Genomic DNA, 16,375 nt, shown 5'->3' with positions numbered 1-16,375 from the left:
AGAATTATGGGCCAATTTTAATCTATAATTTAATCTGCTGATTGCATGGACATGGAAGTACTGATTGCATGGACATGAAAATGCCTTCACAAGGAATACAAAGAGGATGGTCTAGATCCAAAGAATAAAGAAGACCCTGTGAGGAATTTCTTGGAACCCTAAGAGTAAAATGAATCTTTTAATGCATATTGGGAGTATTTTTTATGGCTGTAATTAATGTTAACGCGCTGTCACTGGTTCCTGCCAACTTTCAATGATTTCCCTAGCCATGAAAACATTTACTGATTGAAATGATAACTTTTCCAAAACAAACCAAAATACTTTTTCCAAGTCACCCGACAATGGAAGTGCATGCAGCCAGACACTTAGTGCAGAACACTTACTGTGAATGCTGAATATTTGTCGACATGTTGGGAGGTTAGCAGTAGACAGGTGAATGAGGAATATTTGAAAAATGGATTTAGCTATGAGGAGAGGTTGGATAAACTAGGATTGTTTAGCTATGAGAAAAGGTTGGATAAAATCGGTTTGTTTTCACTGACGTTGGAGGTTGAGGGGCGACCTAATAGAAGTTTACAAAATTATGAGTGGCATGGACAGAGTGGATCGTCAGAAGCTTTCTTTCAGGGTGGAAATGGCAATTACTAGGGGACAAAGATTTAAGTGCGAGGGGCAAAGTTTAGAGGAATTGTGCGAGGCAAGTTTTTTTACACATAGGATGGTGAGTACCTGGAACACGCTTCTGGGGGAGGTGGTGGAAGCAGGAATGATAGCAACGTTTAAGAGGCATCTTAATAAATACATGAATAAGATGGAACTATAGGGAAATGGACCCAAGAGGTCCAGAAGGTTATTGTTTAGTTTTCGACAGGCATCATGATCGCCGCAGGCTTGAAGGGCTGTTCCTGTGTTGTACTGTTCTTTGTTCTTTTAATTAGTGAGCCCTCTGTGGTGAGACCAGAGCAGTGTTGGGCAACCTATGGCCTGGGGGACACAAGCAGCCCATCTGGGTTCTGAGTACAGCCCAGGAGACATGTTGTTGACCATTGTCCACACACAAGGTTCCACAATCCACTGATTTTCCTCTGTGTAGCTTTTTCCTAAAAGAAGTGATGCGCACATAAAGCAATGGCATGTGAAGTGAGGGACACGCTGATTGCACACAAAATTGACTGCGAGAGGCGTGCGTACTCTCTGCATCCAAAGTGTAAATATTAATTTTGTTTATACCATTTGAAATTGATAGTTCTATTAATATATGAATGATTAAGCATTTTCTATAACTCGTGAAATATTCAGCGTGTATTAAATGTATCTAATCTTAGTTATAGGGTCATGTTTAGTGAATAAGCCTGACTTCAATCTTGCGGCCCACTGAGATGAAAGAGGGCCACCCGTGTGGTCCACTCTTGCCTATGTTCCCCCTCACTGGAGTAGAGTCTCATTTCCAGTGTTATGATGCCTGTGGTATTACAGTGAGAGGCTGTTATTATTGGACGTATCATCCCTACATTCATTTTTATAACTCGCATTGGTATTTAAAAAAACTGGAACCCTTTTGGAATATTTCTGGCGTCAAACAACCTTTTCCGAAATGCTGGAAAAGTGTCAACACCAAAACTTTGTGGTGTGCAATACAAGTTTATCTTCCCTTGAAATTAAATTTTGAGGTTTGGTGTTTCACATAACGGTACTGAGTGCATTTTGCCCAATATCAGTGTAATTTGCTTAAAAGATCGTGGAATTTTAAATACAAATTGCATTCAACACGGTTGGAGTGTGGCAAATATTTTGCACTAGTTTGAATAGTATTGCGTTAGAGGTAGGATGTGACCACATAACTGGCTGTGTGCCCAGGTTGAATTAATCCCCATTGGTAGTTTTCACTAATTCCACTCATTTGCCTGAAGGCTTCAAAAATTGAGCTGAGACTTTTGCGGGCAAGGTGCTAAAAGGTATATTTTGAAAGGTTGTGAATGAACTGCCTTTTAAACATTTACTAAGGAGTTTAGAACCACCCTAACCTAGCAAGAAAATAGATTTGCTATATTTAAAAAAAATCATTTTCAGCAATCTAAGATTGGTTTCTCACAGATAATGGATTAACAATGATTTAGAACATAGAACATAGAACGAGACAGCGCAGTACAGGCCCTTCGGCCCACGATGTTGCACCGAAACAAAAAGCCATCTAACCTACACTATGCCATTATCATCCATATGCTTATCCAATAAACTTTTAAATGCCCTCAATGTTGGCGAGTTCACTACTGTTGCAGGTATGGCATTCCACGGCCTCACCACTCTTTGCGTAAAGAACCTACCTCTGACCTCTGTCCTATATCTGTTACCCCTCAGTTTAAAGCTATGTCCCCTCGTGCTAGCCATTTCCATCCGCGGGAGAAGACTCTCACTGTCCACCCTATCTAACCCCCTGATCATTTTGTATGCCTCTATTAAGTCTCCTCTTAACCTTCTTCTCTCCAACGAAAACAACCTCAAGTCCATCAGCCTTTCCTCATAAGATTTTCCCTCCATACCAGGCAACATCCTGGTAAATCTCCTCGGCACCCGCTCCAAAGCTTCCACGTCCTTCCTATAATGCGGTGACCAGAACTGTACGCAATACTCCAAATGCGGTCGTACCAGAGTTTTGTACAGCTGCGACATGACCTCATGACTCCGGAACTCAATCCCTCTACCAATAAAGGCTAACACTCCATAGGCCTTCTTCACAACCCTATCAACCTGGGTGGCAACTTTCAGGGATCTATGTACATGGACACCTAGATCCCTCTGCTCATCCACACTTCCAAGAACTTTACCATTAGCCAAATATTCCGCATTCCTGTTATTCCTTCCAAAGTGAATCACCTCGCACTTCTCTACATTAAACTCCATTTGCCACCTCCCAGCCCAGCTCTGCAGCTTATCTATGTCCCTCTGTAACCTGCTACATCCTTCTGCACTGTCGACAACACCACCGACTTTAGTGTCGTCCGCAAATTTACTCACCCACCCTTCTGCGCCCTCCTCTAGGTCATTGATAAAAATGACAAACAGCAACGGCCCCATAAAGTGCTTTTTTTTGGTGATTAAACCCATTTTCTACTGTATTAGTCGAATTTTAACCAGTTACCACTCTTGAATGTATCGAGGAATAAAGCAAATAAAAAAACATGTTTTAAAATGCTGCCTGCTTGTGCTAGTTTGTGACAGATTTGCGTTTGTCAATATGCAAATGAATGCGAGAGGAAACCACTTGTCAAAATCGGCATAATTTTGGGCCCAATTTGCTCTGGAATCACCAAGTGCGCCCAAAGCAGAAACACTATTCCTGTATTATCAGTGCTTATTTTCTCTCCTTCATGAACTTCTGCATCTCTCGCTGCTAATTGTTTTGCAGATTTGTTTTCCCTTCAACAGTAGTGATGGATGCAGCTAAAGTTAGAGTAAACGTATGTCCTGCTGCACTCTGTGTTACCACTTGTCTTCCCATCATCGGAAAAGACATTAGGTTTTATTTTCCACACAAAAAGGATCCTGAAACCCCAATGTAACACCTGGAATCCTGATGTAACTCCTGGAATCCTATGTTATAATACATAATCTTTTTCCCAATTAAAGGGCAATTTAGCGTGGCCAATCCACCTACCCTGCACATCTTTGGGTTGTGGGGGTGAGACCCACGCAGAAACAGGGAGAATGTACAAACTCCACACGGACAGTGGGCCGGGACCGAACCCGAGTCCTTGGCGCTCTGAGGCAGCACATGCTGCCCATAATACATACTTTTAACTTATTTTATCATCATAACACTGACAAAGACCTCTTGTCAAGACTGTATTGGAGTTGCTGTTATTCATTGGTGCCATAACGCCTTTCTAAGATGTGCATATTTTGTATTTAAATGTATTCCTAAGCTTTCATATTAACTCTTTTCTTTGCCATGTATATTTATGGGATCCACTAATACCTATCACAGAAACAGGCGTCTTGAAATATTCAATTTCTAAGAATGGCAGTTTGGTTGAAGTTCACCACTCATGGGAAGAAACAAGTATTCACAATATTTCATTAAAGGAGCAATCCCCAATCTCACTCGGTACCCTTCGCATTATTATGCCGTCCTTTCACAAGAAGGTCAGAGCAGGAAAATAACAGCAGCTGTCTATTTGCCCTGCCAACCAATCCTGTGTTCCAACCTGGAGAAAAAGGTTTTGCTGGTGAGCTTGTATTCTTCTGTGTGATTAGAAATCTGTCTATTTCCTGTTGAATGTTTCAGCTGAATGAGCAGAAACGGAGCTTGCTCACGTTTTCTCATAAGTTTAGAGTGATCCTATATCTTGGACAGGCTTTTCTTGTAGGTCACACATTTTATTTTTTATTTTAGTTCTGACTTTGCTGCATGTACACACAAGCCGGCACACCAAGAGAAAATGTCACAAAACAATTAAGCTGTTTCCATGGTTTTTTCTTTGTGTTTTCACTTGTGACCATAAGCTTACATGCAATATTTATAACTTGCTGTTTCCCTCTGGCGTTTTCTCTCATGGTATTATTGCTCTGCCTTCCTATTTTTTAAATAAGTTTTCGACTATTTGTTTTTATGTGCTACAATGGGATATTTCCCCAATTCTCTCTCTCTGACCAGGCTTCTGAATCCCTTGCCCCAGCTCCCTCTTTATGACGATGCTTCTGATCGCCTTCCTCTAGTTCTATCTGTGTGACTGGGTAATTGACTGTGCCTTCAATCCTCTTCCAAAAGACAAATTCAGACTCTAGTCCTTCAGTTCGCACTCCATCGTCAGAGTCTTTGATCTTTAACTCCCTCTTTGACCAGACCATTCACTCCTTCCTCTAGACTTTGCTCTGTGATGGGCTTTGTGACGTTATTGGCATAGCCATATTATGTGTATGAGAGAAAGGTGTGTGGATGGCAAACAATTAGTACATTTCTGGATTCACCTTTTTTTTGAACCTGTGAAGCTCCTCACTATCGGTGTCTTGCGGGTACAACAATGGCTGGAAACATTATTGGCCATACCTGCCAAAATGCCATCAGTCAGGCATGTTGATCACCACTTTTAACATGCCTCCTTTTATGTTTTATTAATTAAAGTGTGATATGCTGCAATTGGGGAGGTTCTGAAGAACCAACCAGTCAGGCATTCACATATGTCACAATCTGCCGACATACACTCATACTCTCCTAAATTGAGTAATGCTCCCCTCCGTTTCTGCTGGTACAGGTGGGTGGACAGAGCAGACTTTTTACCATCTGGCCTCCCCCATTAGTAGTCCTCTTCTTACTAGCAGCAGTAGTAGACAGGCTCCCATTGTAAATTTCTCAATGCCAGAAATGATGATGTGACCCAAAAAAAAGGCAACAAGTAAATCACCAAATAAAAACAAAATACTGTGGATGCTGGAAATCTGAAGTAAAAACAGAAAATGTTGGACAAATTTGGATGGCCTGGTAGCATCTGTATAAAGAGAAATACAATTAATGTCTCGAGTCCAAATGACCCTTCTACAGAGGACTAGAAAATGGCTAATGCAATACCTCTGTTTAAGAAGAGAGGAAAGCAGAAGACGGGAAATTATGGGCTGTTTACCCTGACTTCGGTTATTGGTACGATGAGATTAAGGATGAGATTGCGGAATACTTGGAAGTGCATGGTAAAATAGGGCTGAGTCAGCAAGGCTTTGTCAAAGAGACGTCATGCCTGACAAATCTGTTAGAATTCTTTGAGGAGCAAATGAAAAAGTTTACAATAAAAATATTTTAAAAAACAATTCTTCGAGGAGGTAACGCGATAGGTATACAAAGGAGAGCCAGTGTACGTGATCCATTTAGATTTCCAGAAGGCATTTGACAAGGTGCCGTACAGGAGGCTGTGACATACGTTATGAGCCCATGGCGTTAGGGGCAAGGTACTGGCATGGATAAAGGATTGGCTATCTGGGAGAAGGCAGAGAGTGGGTATAAAGGGGTCTTTTTCAGAATGACAGCTGGTGACTAGTGGTGTTCCGCAGGGGTCAGTGTTGGGACCACAACTATTCACAATATACTTTAATGATCTGGAAGAAATAACTGAGGACAGTGTTGCTAAGTTTGCAGAATTCCTGTAATAATGAATGAAAATTAAAATGAAAATCGCTTATTGTCACAAGGAGCCTTCAAATGAAGTTACTGTGAAAAGCCCCTAGCCGCCACAGTCCGGATCCTGTTCGGGGAGGCTGTTACGGCTTGTCACAAGTAGGCTTACATTAACACTGCAATGAAGTTACCGTGAAAAGCCCCTAGTCCTCACATTCTGCCGCCTGTTCGAGTACACGGAGGGAGAATTCCGAATGTCCAAATTGCGTAACAGCACTTCTTTCGAGACTTGTGGGAGGAAACCCACGCAGGCACAGGGAGAACGTGCAGGCTCTGCACAGACAATGACCCAAGCCGGGGATCGAACTGGGACCCTGGCGCTGTGAAGCAACAATGTTATACCTCGAGAACGTCAAATACAGTGTGAGGGGAGCAATTGAGGGGTTTTACCGAAGATGGCAGCCGTTTATTGTGTATTTCAAAGAGCTGGTCAGCATAAGATGCTGTGGGGCGAGAGGGGTGGGTAGGTGGTGGGGAGGGGGATTGGGTTAGGTGTTTGGGAAGGGGGGTTTAGGTTGTAGGGGATGGTAGGTTGGAAAAGGGTGTTCTTACTCTGGTTGTGCTGTTTGGTTTTGTCTTATGTATAAAATGAAAAAAAGTTAAATAACAATGTCGTTTTTAAAGTTTGCGGATGACACAAAGATATGTAGAGGGACAGGAAGTGTTGAGGAAGCAGGGAGGCTGCAGAAGGACTTGGAGAGTGCGCAAAGAAGTGGCAGATGGAATACATTGTAGAAAAGCGTGAGGTTCTTCTCTGGTAGGAAGAATAGAGGTACTGACAATTTTCTAAATGGGGAAAAGCTTTGGAAATATGAAGCACAAAGAGACATAGGAGTCGTAGTTCAGGATTTTCATAAGGTTAACATGCAGGTTTAGTTTGCAGTTAGGAAGGCAAATGCATGTTAGCATTCATTTCAAAATGGCTAGAATACAAGAGCAGGGATGTATTGCATGCAGTTCTGGTCACCTCATTATAGGAAGGACGTGGAAGCTTTGGAACGGGTGCAGAGGAGATTTACCAGGATGTTGCCTGGTATGGAGGGAAAATCTTATGAGGAAAGGCTGATGGACTTGATGTTGTTTTCGTTAGAGAGAAGAAGGTTAAGAGGAGACTTAATAGAGGCATACAAAATGATCAGAGGGTTAGATAGGGTGGACAGGGAGAGCCTTCTCCCGCGGATGGAAATGGCTAGCACAAGGGGACATAGCCTTAAACTGAGGGGTAATAGATATAGGACAGAGGTCAGAGGTAGGTTCTTTACGCAAAGAGTGGTGAGGCCGTGGAATGCCCTACCTGCAATAGTAGTGAACTCGCCAACATTGAGGGCAGTTAAAAGTTTATTGGATAAGCATATGGATGATAATGGCATAGTGTAGGTTAGATGGCTTTTGTTTTTTGACTTCCCATGTTGGTGCAACATCGTGGGCCGAAGGGCCTGTACTGCACTGTATAGTTCTATGTTCTATGTTCTATTTACTGTAAAGGGTGTACAAGGCTCTGGTCAGACCCATTTGGAATATTGTGAGCAGTTTTGGGCCCTGTATCTAAGGAAGGATGTGCTGGCCTTGGAGGGGCTACAAAGGAGAATGATCCCAGGAGTGAAGAGCTTGTCATATGAGGGGCGGTTGAGGACTCTGGGTTTGTACTCAATGGAGTTCAGAAGGCTTAGGATGAATCTCATTGAAACTTACAGAATACCTAGAGGCCTAGATAGAGTGTGATGTGTTGGGTGTTCTGGATCCGTGGAACACATACAGGCCACCAACACTTAAAATAGTGCAACACTATTTTATTAAGTTAGAAACTGTTGAACATACTTTCACTGTGGGTTAACACGATGTTAGATTAAACTAAAGACCTATGCCTGTCCGAACCAGTCTATGCACTCAGCACATGGTGAGGACATGTGCTGTAAGATGTAAGCTCTGTCCTTGTAGGAAGCTGCATCCTGAATGAGCGGGAACTCTGATGCCCCCTGTCTTTATAGTGAGAGTGCTCTAACTGGTGATTGGCTGCGGTGTTGTGTGTGTTGATTAGTCTTGCTGTGTGTCCATCAGTGTGTGTGTATCTGCACCATGATATACTGGTGTATATCATGACATCCCCCCTTTTATAAAAGAATGTATGTGTGTGGCAATAAATAATGTATGGTGAGAACGTTCCTAACTACGTGTGGGGTGCGAAGACATATTTACAGGACTACGTACATGAGAACTAAGCTATTTACATGGGAAGGTGCCTGGTGCAGAGAAGCAGTATGCAACAAGAATAACGGGATCAACACTATATACAAACAGGGAAACGATCAAACAAAGCAACAAAACAATTCAGAGAGTGTATAAGTCTGCAAAGTTCATAAATTAAGTCTCTGAGGTGGGCGACGAATTCTGGTTGACCGCCTCCAGGGTGGGTCGAGAGCCGCCGGTTCAGGAGCGGGCTGGACTGCGTCAGAGTTGGGGGAGGCAGAGCAACAGGGAGCTCTGCATAGTCCGCAGCAGGATGGCGAGGCGACAGTGAAGGATCACGTGGCGAGCGTGGAATGAGACGAAGGGCGCATCGATTGTGGCGCAGAATAGAGCCATCCGGTAGACGAACCAGGAACGAGTGGGGGGCCACCTGTCGAAGGACAACAGCGGTCGCAGACCAGCCCCCATCCGGAAGGTGGACGCGGACGTTGTAATCTGGAGCCAGAGCAGGGAGATAAGCTGCACGGGAGTCATGAGCCGCCTTGTGCTGTGCACGAGACAGCTGCATCCGGCGAAGGACCAGAACGTGGTCGAGGTCTGGGACATGGATGGTCGGCACCATCGTCCTCAGGGTACGACCCATGAGTAACTGGGCTGGCGACAGGCCAGTGGACAGCGGGGCGGAGCGATAGGCCAGCAAGGCAAGGTGGATGTCGGAGCCAGCGTCGGCAGCCTTGCATAGGAGCCGTTTGACTATATGTACTCCCTTCTCTGCTTTGCCGTTGGATTGGGGGTACAGGGGACTGGATGTCACATCGGCAAAACTGTACCGCCTGGCAAAGTTGGACCATTCCTGGCTGGCGAAGCAGGGGCCATTGTCCAACGTAACCGTGAGCGGGATGCCGTGTCGAGCAAATGTTTCTTTACATGCACGAATGACGGCAGACGAGGTGATGTCGTGCAACCGTATCACCTCCGGGTAATTCGAAAAGTAGTCCATGATCAAGACATAGTCTCTACCCAGCGCGTGGAACAGGTCGATGCCCACCTTGGTCCATGGTGATATGACCAACTCATGGCGCTGCAGGGTCTCACGTGGTTGGGCCGGCTGGAAGCGCTGACAAGTGGGGCAGTTGAGCACTGTGTTGGCTATGTCCTCATTAATGCCGGGCCAGTACACTGCCTCTCGGGCCCGTCGGCGGCACTTTTCCATGCCAAGGTGGCCCTCGTGTAGTTGTTTCAGGACAAGTTGGCGCATGCTATGCGGGATGACAATGCGGTCCAGTTTTAGAAGAACCCCGTCTATTGCTGCCAGATCATCTCTGACATTATAGAACTGAGGGCATTGGCCCTTGAGCCACCCGTCAATTAGGTGGCGCATGACACGCTGTAGCAAGGGGTCAGCCGCCGTCTCGCGGCGAATTTGGACGAGGCGTTCATCCGTGGCAGGTAGATTGGTGGTCGCGAATGCCACCTGGGCGTCAACCTGGCAGACAAATCCCGCTGGGTCACATGGAGTGTTGACTGCCCTGTGTCATAATGTACACCAGTATATAATGGTGCAGATACACACACACTGATGGACACACAGCAAGACCAATCAGCACACACCACACCGCAGCCAATCACCAGTTAGAGCACACTCACTATAAAGACAGGGGGCATCAGAGTTCCCGCTCATTCGGGATGCAGCCTCCTACAAGGACAGAGCTTACAGCACAGGTCCTCACCATGTGCTGAGTACATAGACTGGTTCGGACAGGCATGGGTCTTTAGTTTAATCTAACATCGTGCTAACCCACAGTGAAAGTATGTTCAACAGTTTCTAACTTAATAAAATAATGTTGCACTAATTTAAATGTTGGTGGCCTGTATGTGTTCCACGGATCCAGAGCACCCAACACATCACCTTGGAGAGAGCGTCAGCAATGATGAGGTCTTTGCCTGGGGTGTATACCAGCTGGAAGTCATATCGCCAGAGCTTGAGAAGAATACGCTGGCGGCGAGGCGTCATATCGTTCAAGTCTTTCTGTATTATATTGACCAGCGGGCGATGGTCAGTCTTGACGGTGAATTGAGGACGTCCATAGACATCGTGAAACTTAATCACACCGGTCAGAAGGCCCAGGCACTCCTTTTCAATCTGCATGTAGCGCAGCTCCGTGGGGGTCATCGCTCGTGACGCATATGCAATGGGGGCCCATGATGAGGCCTCATCACGTTGAAGGAGCACTGCCCCAATGCCTGATTGACTGGCATCGGTCGAAACTTTGGTCTCCTTTGCTGGATCAAAGAAAGCTAAGACCGGGGCATTGGTCAGTTTTGCTTTGAGTTCTCTCCACTCGCGCTCGTGGGCAGGGAGCCATTGGAAGTCTGTCATCTTCCTGACCAGGTTCCTGAGAGCCGTGGTATGAGAGGCGAGGTTAGGGATAAATTTCCCTAAAAAAATGACCATGCCCAGAAATCGGAGGACCGCCTTCTTGTCCTCTGGTGTTTTCATAGCTGTGATGGCAACTACCTTGTCCGCGTCCGGCTGCACAACCAATTGGGAGATGTGGTCCCCGAGGAACTTGAGTTTCATCTGGCCAAAAGAGCATTTGGCCCTGTTGAGGCGGAGGCCATGCTCATGTAAACGTCTGAATATGCGTTGGAGGCGACTAACATGCTCCTGCGGGGTGGTGGACCAAATGATTATGTCATCGACATAGACGTGAACACCTTCAATGCCTTCCATCATTTGTTCCATAATCCTATTAAACACTTCTGATGCAGATATGATCCTGAACGGCATCCTGTTGTAACAATATCTTCCAAAGGGGGTGTTAAATGTGCAAAGTTTCCTGCTGGATTTATCGAGCTGGATTTGCCAGAATCCTTTTGAGGCGTTGAGTTTGGTGAAGAGCTTGGCGCGAGCCATCTCACATGTGAGCTCTTCGCGCTTGGGAATTGGATAATGCTCCCTCATGATATTGCGATTTAGATCCTGAAGTCGGTGTCCTGAAAGGCAGACGTGTCAGCAGGAGAGAGAGAGTGAACTCTCTGAACTAGGTTCAACAGCTTGCATGCCTGCGCGCCAAGCAGGGAGGCTTTCGAGGAGCCCACGATTTCAAAGGGAAGGATGGCTTTGCCTGACTTGTGCGGTACTTCGAGTTGACATGAGCCGCTGGCAGCAATGGCATTGTCATTATAATCTAATAGCTGGCAGGCTGATGGGAGGATGGCTGGTTTGACACGAAGGATTTGGAGGTCAAACCGCGCAATGAGATTGGCGGAGGCACCAGTGTCCAGGCGGAATCGTATTTGGGACCAGTTGACCATAAGGGTGGCACACCACTCATCGTCTGGATCGATGCTGTATACCGATAGAGGCTGGATTCTTTGCTTCGGGGACACCCTGTTTTTTGTAACGATACCAATTCAAAACGGTGTCTTCGGGTCCTCTGTGTCAATATCGGGTAGTAGGTCCGCAACGGACTCAGTGACCGTGGTTGAATGGCCCGGACATTCCTGCGAGTCTGGCTGGAGCGATACGAATTGGCAGGCCGAGCTTGATCTGCGTATAGCAGCATAGTGTCCAAGTTTGCCACATCTCAGGCATTGCCGCTTTAAGTGGGCGGAGCCACAGTTGCCGCACGTTGTAGCGTCAGTACGTTTGCTGCGCCACCGCGTATGCGCGGTGTGGCCGTACGTGGTGCGTGCCTGCGCAGTACATTCGTCGACGTCGCCGTCCCCTTGTTCGGTGCGCGCGAGTCTGCGAAAAGCGCGCAAAATGGCTGCCCTCATCCAGGCTGAGGCCCTGGAGTTGCTCGATTGCTTGGACCCGTTCTGCCTCGTGGGGACCTTGCCGTGCCGTTTCAGCAGTTTGGATGTGGGAATACCGACTAGTGGCGTGTTCGTGTAGCACGCAGGTCTCTATGGCGGTCGCTAGAGTGAGCTGCTGTACCTTGAGGAGCTGCTGGTGTAGGGGGTCCGACTGAACACCGAAAACGATCTGGTCGCGTATCATGGAGTCGGAGGCGGGCCCGTAATTACAAGACTGCGCAAGGATGTGGAGGTGGGTGAGAAAGGACTGGAAATGTTCATCCTTACTCTGTAAACGCTGTTGGAATACATAGCGCTCGAAACTTTCATTCACCTCTATGTTGCAGTGACTGTCAAAACTTGAGGAGGACCGTCTTAAATTTTGATTTATCTTCATCATCAGCAAAGGTGAGAGAATTGAAAATGTGGATGGCATGTTCCCCGGCCGTGGATAGGAAGAGACCGATCTTCTTGGTGTCCGAGGCATCTTCCCAGTCTGTGGCTTCCAGGTAGAGCTGGAAGCGTTGTTTGAATATCTTCCAGTTGGCCCCCAGGTTACCGGTGATGCGGAGCGGCGGCGGCGGGCAGACGCTGTCCATTTTGCAGAATGACTGTATGCTGGTGGAAGGCAGATCACTTGCAGGTAGGTCTAAGAAGTTCTAATATCCCTCAACTCCTGGTATCATGATGTGTTGGGTGTTCTGGATCCGTGGAACACATACAGGCCACCCACACTTAAAATAGTGCAACACTATTTTATTAAGTTAGAAACTGTTGAACATACTTTCACTGTGGGTTAACACGATGTTAGATTAAACTAAAGACCTATGCCTGTCCGAACCAGTCTATGCACTCAGCACATGGTGAAGATCTGTGCTGTAAGCTGTAAGCTCTGTCCTTCTGAGAGGCTGCACCCGAATGAGCGGGAACTCTGATGCCCCCTGTCTTTATAGTGAGTGTGCTCTAACTGGTGATTGGCTGCGGTGTTGTGTGTGTTGATTGGTCTTGCTGTGTGTCCATCACTGTGTGTGTATCTGCACCATGATATGCTGGTGTATATCATGACAGAGTGGACATGGAGAAGATATTTCCACTTGTAGGAGAGACTAGAACCCGAGGGCACAGCCTCAGACCAAAGGGGCGATCCTTTAAAACCGAGATGAGGAGCAATTTCTTTAGCCAGAGGATGGTGAATCTATGGAACTCCTTACTGCAGAAGACTGTGGAGACCAAATCATGGAATGTCTTTAAGACAGAGATAGATAGGTTCTTGATTAATAAGTAGATCAGGGGTGATGAGGATGAGAAAAATACCAGCCATGATTGAACGGTGGAACAGACTCATTGGGCCGAACGGCCTAATTATGCTCCGATATCTTATGATCTTATATGGACTTGAAACGTTAACTCTGTCTGTCTGCAGATGCTGACAGACCTGCTGAGTTTGCCCAGCACTTTTTGTTTTTATTACAAGAGAATCATGGTAGCTTAAATACCTGTTGAGAACACTATACAAAATAATTGAGAAGAATGTGATAGACATGACCTAAAAACTGTTAAGTTCTTATTACTGACCCTATCTTCTATACATTGCCCAGTGCCTCAAAATCTACTTAAATGGGTGTTAGTTAGAACTGATGTACGCACAGCATAAAGGCTAGAAAATAATATGGGAAGCAACATTACACCTCTTGCGTGCCATTTTCCTATCATTAAAAGTTGCTGCCTATTTTCGATGGGCTTGCCAATGTTTGCCTGCCAGAAAGTGTATTAAGACATTACAGAACTCTTTTCCCTTAAGTGTTACACACCATACCAGCACAGTAGCATTGTGGATAGCACAATTGCTTCACAGCTCCAGGGTCCCAGGTTCGATTCCGGCTTGGGTCACTGTCTGTGCGGAGTCTGCACATCCTCCCCGTGTGTGCGTGGGTTTCCTCCGGGTGCTCCGGTTTCCTCCCACAGTCCAAAGATGTGCAAGTTAGGTGGATTGGCCATGCTAAATTGCCCTTAGTGTCCAAAATTGCCCATAGTGTTGGGTGGGGTTGCTGGGTTATGGGGATAGAGTGGAGGTGTGGACCTTGGGTAGGGTGCTCTTTCCAAGAGCCGGTGCAGACTCGATGGGCCGAATGGCCTCCTTCTGCACTGTAAATTCTATGAAATAAACTAGCCCAATTTGCCCCATTGTCTTTTGTAGATAGCATAGTATCCTCTAATGGTGCTTAAAGAAGTGTCTCGGCAGACAGAGGCTTAACAGAAAGTCTTAGCGAAGCTGTCCTGTCTCCTTCAAAAATACTTCCACATGTTACATTTTAGCATCAAACTCATCAATGCTCTCAATTTTTATGTGCTAGGTCTCTTCTGGGATAACCTTGGATACGTCTCCTGTGTCAGCCAGTTGGCTATCCATGCTCAACCTGTGAGATTTCAATAACACCTTGCATTTATATCGTTCCTTGACATAGCAAAATGTCAGAAGCCACTTCACAGGAGTGTTTGGAAACAATAGTCGCGAGCTATTAGCCTCGTCACGCCGGGCTTGGAAGCAAGCAGGCTGGTTAGGTCTTGGGTGAGGCCGAAATCGAGAACCGCGCCGGGCGCCAATGTTTTCCGATCTAATCGGCCCGCTCCCATTGGCGAGATCCGGATCTCGCTGCAACAAACCAATAATCATAGATTACCCTGGGGAAAAGCCTCTGACTATCCACTCTGTCTATGCCCCTCATAATTTTGTGGACCTCTATCAGGTCGCCCCTCAACCTCCATCATTCCAGTGAGAACAAACCGAGTTTATTCAACCGCTCCTCATAGCTAATGCCCTCCATACCAGGCAACATTCTGGTAAATCTCTTCTGCACCCTCTCTAAACCCTCCACATCCTTCTGGTAGTGTGGCAACCAGAATTGAACACTGTACTCCAAGTATGGCCTAACTAAGGTTCTATACAGCTGCAACATAACTTGCCAATTCTTATACTCAATGCCCCATAGCATGCCGCATGCCTTCTTGACTACCTTCTCCACCTGTGTTGCCCCTTTCAGTGACCTGTGGACCTGTACACCTAGATCTCTCTGACTTTCAGTACTCTTGAGGGTTCTACCATTCACTGTATATTCCCGACCTGCATTAGACCTTCCAAAATGCATTACCTCATTGCATTTGTCCGGATTAAACTCCATCTGCCATCTCTCTGCCCAAGTCTTCCAAACAATCTAAATCCTGCTGTATCCTCTGACAGTCCTCATTGCTATCCGCAATTCCACCAACCTTTGTGTCATCTGCAAACGTACTAATCAGAACAGTTACATTTTCCTCCAAATCATTTATATATACTACAACGAGCAAAGGTCCCAGCACTGATCCCTGCGGAACACCACTAGTCACAGCCCTCCAATTAGAAAAGCATCCTTCCATTGCTACTCTCTGCCTTCTATGACCTAGCCAGTTCTGTATCCACCTTGCCAGCTCAACCCTGATCCCGTGTGACTTCACCTTTTGTACTAGTCTACCATGAAGGACCTTGTCAAAGGCCTTACTGAAGTCCATATAGACAACATCCACTGCCCTACCTGCATCAGTCATCTTTGTGACCTCTTCGAAAAACTCTATCAAGTTAGTGAGACATGTCCTCCCCTTCACAACACCATGCTGCCTCTCACTAATACGTCCATTTGCTTCCAAATGGGAGTAGATCCTGTCTCGAAGAATTCTCTCCAGTAATTTCCCTACCACTGACGTAAGGCTCACCGGCCTGTAGTTCCCTGGATTATCCTTGCTACCCTTCTTAAACAAAGGAACAACATTGGCTATTCTCCAGTCCTCTGGGATTTCACCTGAAGACAGCGAGGATCCAAAGATTTCTGTCAAGGCCTCAGCAATTTCCTCTCTAGCCTCCTTCAGTATTCTGGGGTAGATCCTATCAGGCCCTGGGGACTTATCTACCTTAATATTTTTCAAGACGCCCAACACCTCATCTTTTTGGATCTCAATGTGACCCAGGCTATCTACACATCCTTCTCCAGACTCAACATCCACCAATTCCTTCTCTTTGGTGAAGCACCATTGGCAGGTCAATATACAGGCAGGAGGGTGAGAACCTGCTGTGAGCTGAGCTCTGGTGTTCCTCAATCTATGCCATATTCTGACTCCTGTCTGCCTACTGAGTGTTCGCTCACACCTATCACCTGCATGTCGTATGCCTTGGGTTGGGGAGGGGACAAGTCT

The 16,375-nt window shown here is 46.1% G+C and overlaps 1 protein-coding gene across 6 annotated transcripts in view; it reads left to right on the top strand.

Annotated features, from left to right (window-relative positions):
- inpp4b (inositol polyphosphate-4-phosphatase type II B) overlaps positions 1–16,375 on the top strand; it is a 1,315,761-nt gene that overhangs the window by 572,063 nt on the left and 727,323 nt on the right. The window lies entirely within an intron of this gene.

Source organism: Scyliorhinus torazame, chromosome 3 (genome assembly GCF_047496885.1).
Source record: "Scyliorhinus torazame isolate Kashiwa2021f chromosome 3, sScyTor2.1, whole genome shotgun sequence".
Taxonomy (NCBI): Eukaryota; Metazoa; Chordata; class Chondrichthyes; order Carcharhiniformes; family Scyliorhinidae; genus Scyliorhinus; species Scyliorhinus torazame.
This window is presented reverse-complemented; position numbering and strand designations above follow the sequence as displayed.